Source organism: Dromiciops gliroides, chromosome 4 (genome assembly GCF_019393635.1).
Source record: "Dromiciops gliroides isolate mDroGli1 chromosome 4, mDroGli1.pri, whole genome shotgun sequence".
NCBI classification, from domain to species: domain Eukaryota; kingdom Metazoa; phylum Chordata; class Mammalia; order Microbiotheria; family Microbiotheriidae; genus Dromiciops; species Dromiciops gliroides.
Genome location: NC_057864.1, coordinates 208,214,468 through 208,221,590, shown reverse-complemented (window position 1 = coordinate 208,221,590; position 7,123 = coordinate 208,214,468).

Genomic DNA, 7,123 nt, shown 5'->3' with positions numbered 1-7,123 from the left:
AAAAAATTCATTTCAGCTTTCACCTTGCCATTTGACCCTATGTTTATTTATTCTGGACAATATAACCTTCTAAATTCCCCTTTCTGCCCATTTTTTTGGTAAAATAATCATGCCTACACTACAGAGGTTGATTTTACATCAAGGCTTTTTTTAAAGGTCACAGAAAGTGAAAGAAATCACATTTCTGTTATACTCTTTTCTTTTAGCTCATGCCTGACTCATTGATATTCCTTTGAGTGATTTTAAAGAAACCAATTCAGGAATCCAGGAGATATTTAATGATTCAGTACATGTTGATTTTCCAAAGGCATCAGTCGGGTCTGCAATCAGTTCCGCATTAGCCAGACTAATGCCTGAACAGAGCAGAAAATACCGGATGGATTTCTCAATGTGTTTATTCAATCCTTGGCTCCTGGAGTCTAGCAGGCATAACCTGCATAGTGTTGCACCAGGCAACATCATTTCACAATGTCATTATAGCATTATAACCACACCCATCCACGACTCTTTGACGTCATTGGGCTCCCTGCCCAGTTGGCTCTGGCTCCATTTATCTCTGTTCTAAGCACAGGATTTGCAGTCAGAGGTTCTTCACTGAAATCTCATCTCTGCCACTTATTACTTGTGTGACCTTGGGAAACATTTCACTTACTGGGCTTCATCTATAAATGTGGACATTGGAATAGATGATTTATAAACTCCCTCACAGCTCAAAATGTATGGTACTATGATCCTATGAAAAAAATTTCACCTTTAATGTAGAATGCAAACATTTTGAAGGCAGGAACTTTTTTGTCTTTTTATTCCCAGAACCTAACACAATGTTGGGTACTTAGCAGGTGCTTAATAACTGTTTACTGAATTGAATTGAGGGGTTTTTTTTGTTTGTTTGTTTTTTTGGTGAGGCAATTGGGGTTAAGTGACTTGCCTAGGGTCACACAGCTAGTAAGTGTTAAGTGTCTGATGCTGGATTTGAACTCAGGTCCTGCTGACTCCAGGGTCAGTGCTCTATCCACTGTGCCACCTAGCTGCCCCAAATTGAGTTCTTAATAAACCAATAAATCATGTTAGATTAGAGTGTTCCTGTAGGGGCTGTATCTTGAAATTTTAAATGGAAAATGTTAATAGTTCTGCCAAGTTTTTCTATGAAAAATATCCAGGTAAAGTCTATTGAAATAGCAAAAGGTATTAGGCTTAGGTTATTTGCTACCAAACAAGGCGGTGTAATAGACAGAGCGCTGAGCCTGGAGTCAGGAAGACCTGAATTCAAATTCAGCCTCAGACACTTAGCTTTATGACACAGGGCAAGCTGCTTAACTTCTGCCTGCCTCAGTTTCCTCAACTATGAAATATATAATAATATAGCACCTACTTTCTAGAGTTGGTGTGAGCATCCAATAAGATATTTGTAAAGTGCTTCCATTTAATAAATGAGTGTTCTTTTCCCCTTCCCCTTAAAACGAAGACCATTATTTCAGTACTTGTTAAGTTCTTGCTCCATAGAACATGTTCTTCTAGACAATTTGAGGGATACAATGAAGCCAAGCTTGGGGTTTTACCATTTACTTTCCATTTGAGCTAGTTTTTCAATTCAATTCAATAAGCAATTATTAAGCACCTACTCTGTGCAAGGCACTGTACTTGCCACAGAGGACATGAAGACAACATGAAAAATAATATCTGCCTGTAAGGAACATTCTACCATTGGTGTTTATTTATGAATCAATCAACAACCTTTTAAAAAATCTGCAATGGGCCAGGCTTTTTGATAGGTGCTGGGGGTACAAATGAAAAAGAGTCCCTGCCATCAAGGAGCTAATACTGTAAAATTCTTACCTTATATTTATGTAAAGAAAGCCCATCCACAGCATGACTAATGCAGAAATATGTTTAATGTGATTGTACATATATAACCTGTATCAGATTGCTTGCTGTCTTGGGGAGGGGGGAGGGAGGGGAGGGAGGGAGAAAAAATTGAAACTAGAAATCTTGTAAAAACAAATGTTGAAAACTATAGACACTAGCTGTGTGATCTTGGGCAAGTCACTTAACCCCAATTGCCTTAAACATCCAGGGCTATCTCCAGTTGTCCTATCTACCTACCTACCTACCTACCTACCTACCTATCTATCTATCTATCTATCTATCTATCTATCTATCTATCTATCTATCTATCTATCTATCTATCTATCTACCTATCTATCCATCCGTCTATTCATCCATCCATCCATCCATCCATCCATCCATCCATCCATCCATCCATCCATCCATCCATCCATCCTTCTATTCATCTATCTAATCTTGCCATTGTACCAAGATGACTCTGGAAGAGAGAGTAAGTAAGGTTGGTGATGTTGCACGACCCTCCCTCATTTAAATCCAATTCAGAGAAAGTCATGACATCATCCTGATGTCATGGTCCTCTTTGAGAACCAAGGACAAACAACAAGAATAGTATTGAGATTCTAGTTTGTAGACCTGGAAGGGACCTTCCAGCTCATCTAGTTCAATCTCTTCATTTTCTAAAGAACCTTAGGACTAGAGGAGTTAAAGGCATTGTCCAAGGTCACACAAAACTAGGATTCAAACCCCAGTCCTTTGATTACAAACTCAGCACTATTTTCACTGTAGCTTCTAATGTTCCTCAAAGAAAAGAAAAAGGCAAAAAGGCACCCATTGTTTCTCAGGTTTTTTCAAAAAAATTTTTTTGGTTCTCCCTGACATTTTCTTTCAGAGTACAGTCAGAAATTATGCTTTATCACTGTAGTTAATTCCTCACGAACCTGGTAAACACAATTTTATGAGTCTTTTCTGAAATTTCACTCACAGTAAACCAAAAAATGCTATTTCTGGTCACAATTTACATGAATGTTCTTTGTATAAGAAGATGATATTGCTTCTGTCAATAAAATAATATCAGTGGATGGAATTCGTATAGCATCTTGTGATTCACAAAGTGCTTTACATTATCTTGTTTGATGCTCAAAACAGCCCTCTAGAAGGGAAGTAGTACAGGGAATTATTTTTTCATTTTACAGACGAAATTCAAGGCCAGAGAGAATAAGTGACTCACTTGTTGTCAGAGTTATTAAATGTCAGAGGCAAGATTCAAACTTAGATTTCTCCTGACTCATATGAATGAAGGTGCTCCTGACTGGGAATCCAAAGCCTTTCCCACCACACCATACTACCTTTCCAACCCAAATAAGAGTCCCCTCTATAACAAGTGGTCATACTCTAAAAATATATTCCTTACAAGATATGGTAGCCAATGACTGTAATCCTTATTATGGGGAGGCTGAAGCTGGTGAATCATTTGTAAGTTCAGCATCATCAATATGGTGGGCCTTTGGGAGCAGGTAGCCACTATAATGTTTAAGGAGGGGAAAACTGGCCCAGGACAGAAATAGAACAGGTCAAAGCTTCTGTGCTGATTATTGGTGGGATCAGGTACATGAATGGATGCCACTGTTTTATCTGAGGTATCTTTATAGTATGATTCACTCCAAAAAAAAAAAAAACCCAAACAACAACAAAAACCCTATGACAATGAAAAACAAATTTACAAAACATAATTGGGCTCAAGGTTTTACTTTGAGCAAAATATTTCTTAAAAGAGATTTTGCCATTCAGACATATTGTGAGTACAGAACAGAAGTCTCTTGATAATACACAGGCAAAGGCCTGTGTTAGTTATAAAACTCATATCACATTGTTCTGCTTGGTGATTTTTAGTGCTCTGAAAATGCCATAAGACAAAGCAACCCTGAAGTTCTATCTCACACTCATCAGCTTAGCAAAGTGGACAGAAAAGGAAAATGATAAATACTGGAGAGGTTATGCAAAACTAGTACATTAATGCATTGTTGGTGAAGTTTGGATTGGTCCAGCCCTTCTGGAAAAAATTTTGGAACTATGACTCCAAAGTTAACATGTGCATACCTTCTGACCCAGCAATACCACTAATAGGCCTAGGAATATCCACGATTGATGGCATTTTGGAAAGTTTGTACTTGTATGTTGCTTGTATTGGAAAAGTCATTCAAATGATGGATTCAAGATTCAAAATGGAACATGGACAATGCTGTGATTTGTTTTGTTTGGTTATGTGGGGGATTTTTGTTTGTTTTGTTGGTGTTTTTTGCAGGGCAATGAGGGTTAAGTGACTTTCCCAGGGTCACACAGTTAGTAAGTGTCAAGTGTCTGAGGCTGGATTTGAATTCAGGTCCTCTGGAATCCAAGGCCAGTGCTTTATCCTCTGAGCCACCTAGCTGCCCTCATTAATTGCATATTTGTTACAAGAGTTTTGTTCTTCTTTTTTCCTAATGGGGGGAGGAATGGAGAGAGGATCAGTACATGTTAAATGAAACATAAAATTTAACAACATTTAGAAGTTAAAAAAAGAAAAGTCACTCAAGGGGGAAAAAGTAAAGTGGCCACAATAGGTGGCACCACTTTCTCTTCTCTCATTCTTTTCTTAATCCCTTACAACCTAGCTTCCTACCTCATCAGTCCACTGAAAGTACTCTCTCCAAAATTACTTTTGTTTTTGTTGTTCAGTCATGTCAGACACTCCATGACCTCATTTGCTGTTTTCTTGGCAAAGATATTGGAGTGGTTTGCTATTTCCTTCTCCAATTCATTTTATTGGTAAGGAAACTGAGGCAAATGGAGTTAAGTGACTTGCTCAGTGTCACATAACTACTAAGTGTCTAAGGCTGGATTTGAACTCAGGTGTTCCTGAGTCCAGGCCTGGTGCTGTATCCTCTGTACCATCTAACTGCCCTCAAGTTACTAATCTCCTGGTGGCCAAATCCAATGGCCTCTTCTCAATCTTCATTCTTCTCGATCCCTCTGTAGCCTTTGACACTGTTGACTCCATTTATTTCCTATTATCTTCAAAAACAAATACAGAATGTTCTGTTTATCATTCATATCCCTTCATACCTTTCAGTCTTCTTACATCTTACTCCCCAACATGTACTCTGATTCAGTGACACTGGCCTCCTGGCTATTCCATGAACAAGACATTCTATCTCTAGACTCCAGAAATTCTCTTTGGATATCTCTCATGCCTGGAATGTTCTCCCTTCTCCTTTCTGATGACTGACCCCCTCCTCCCCTGCTTCCTTTTAGTCACATCTAAAATCCCACCTTTTACAAAAAGTCTTCCTCAAACCCTCTTAATTCTAGTGCCTTTTCTCTGTTAATTATTTCCTATTTATCCTCCATATAGCTTGCTTGGTATATATTCATTTGCATGTCATCTTCCTCATTAGACAGTAAGTTCCTTGAGGCCAGGGACTGCCTTTTGCCTCTTTTTTTTTTATAACCCCAGTCCTTAGCACAGTGTTCATTAATTAATTTCTAAGATTAAGGCACTCTATAAACATTTGTTAGGATGTTGCTGATGGTGGTAGCTATGTATACCTTAAATCTTTTATTTATTTATTTATCTATCTATTTATTTGTTTGTTTATTTATTTATTTTAAAAATCTTCTCTTTTCCAAGCGAAATATCCAACTTTCTCCCACTAATTCTCACATCCATTTCATCTTTACATTCTTTACTATCCTTATCACTCTCCCCTGGACATTTTTTAGCTTATAGATAGATATCCTTCCTAAAAAGTAGCACCCAAATTGTTTGTAGCTACAAGGGCACCAGCCAAGACACTTGGTGATTATGGTCCCTAATCATCCTGAAGAAGCATTATTCGAACTAGCTGTTTACTGAAATTAGAAATAAGGTCAAGTTTGGACTATAACACCTATTAACTGTGTAATCTTGGGCAAGTCTTGAGCAGCCCTCATGAGCCTCATTTCCTTATCTGTAAATTGTGGACAATTAATGCAAGGTCATATGATTTAGAACTGGTTCCTTCCACTTAGTAGGATAAGGGATAGTAGCATGTTGGATAGTAGGCTGTTCTTGGAATCAGAAAAAATTGGGTTTGATTCCTACCTCAGACACATATTAGCTATGAGACCAGGGAAAGGTCATTTAGCTTCCCAGTGTTCCAGGCAACTTTCTTGGGGGCGGGGCAGGGGCGGTTTTTTAAAAAATATACATCCTTTTCCTTAAGATTTTAAGTTTCAAATTATCTTCCTCCCTCCCACCCCTCTACCCACCATAAAGACAAACAGAATTATATCAAGTATACATGTGTAATAATGCATAACATTTCCATATTAGCTACATTGCAAATTAAAAAAAAAAGAATAAAGTGAGAGAATTATACTTCAATTTGTACTCAAAGTTCATTTGTTCTCTCTCTGGAGGTGAATAGCGTTTTTCATCATGACTCCTTTAGAATTGTCTTGTATCATTATTGATCACAGTAGCCAAGTCTTTCACAATTGATCATCACTACAACATTGCTCTTACTATGTAAAATGATCTTCTGGTTTTTCTCACTTCACTTTGCATCAGTTCATATAACTCTTGCCACATTTTTTCTGAAACCACCTTATTCATCATTTCTATAGCACAATAGTACTCCATCACAGAGGTAATAAGGTGGCACAGTGGATAGACTGCTGGGCCTGAAGTCAGGAAGACTCATCTTCCTGAGTTCATATCTAGCATCAGATATTTACTATCTGTGTGACCCTTGGGCTAGTCACATAATTCTGTTTGCCCCAGTTTCTTCATCTGGAAAATGAGCTGAAGAAGGAAATGGCAAACCACTCCAGTATCTCTGCCAAGAAAACCCCACATGGGGTCATAAAGAATTGGACATGACTGAAAACTACTGACAGCAACACTCTCTCACAATCACATGCCACAACTTATTTAGCCATTCCCCAACTGATGAACATCCCCGTAATTTCCAATTCCTTGCCACCACACAAAGAGCTGCTATATGTATTTTTGTGCAAGATAGGCCTTTTTCCTTTTTCTTTTTATGTCTTTAGGGTAAAGACCCAGTAGTGGTATTTCTGGGTCACAGGGTATGCACAGTTTTATAGCCCTTTGGGCACAGTTCTAAATTTTTCAGAATGGTTGGAAAAGTTCACAGCTCCACCAATAATTTATTAGTGTACTTATTTTCCCTCATACCTTCCAGTATTTATCATTTTTGATAGGGCAGGTAGTACCCCCAAAGCTGTTTTAATTTGC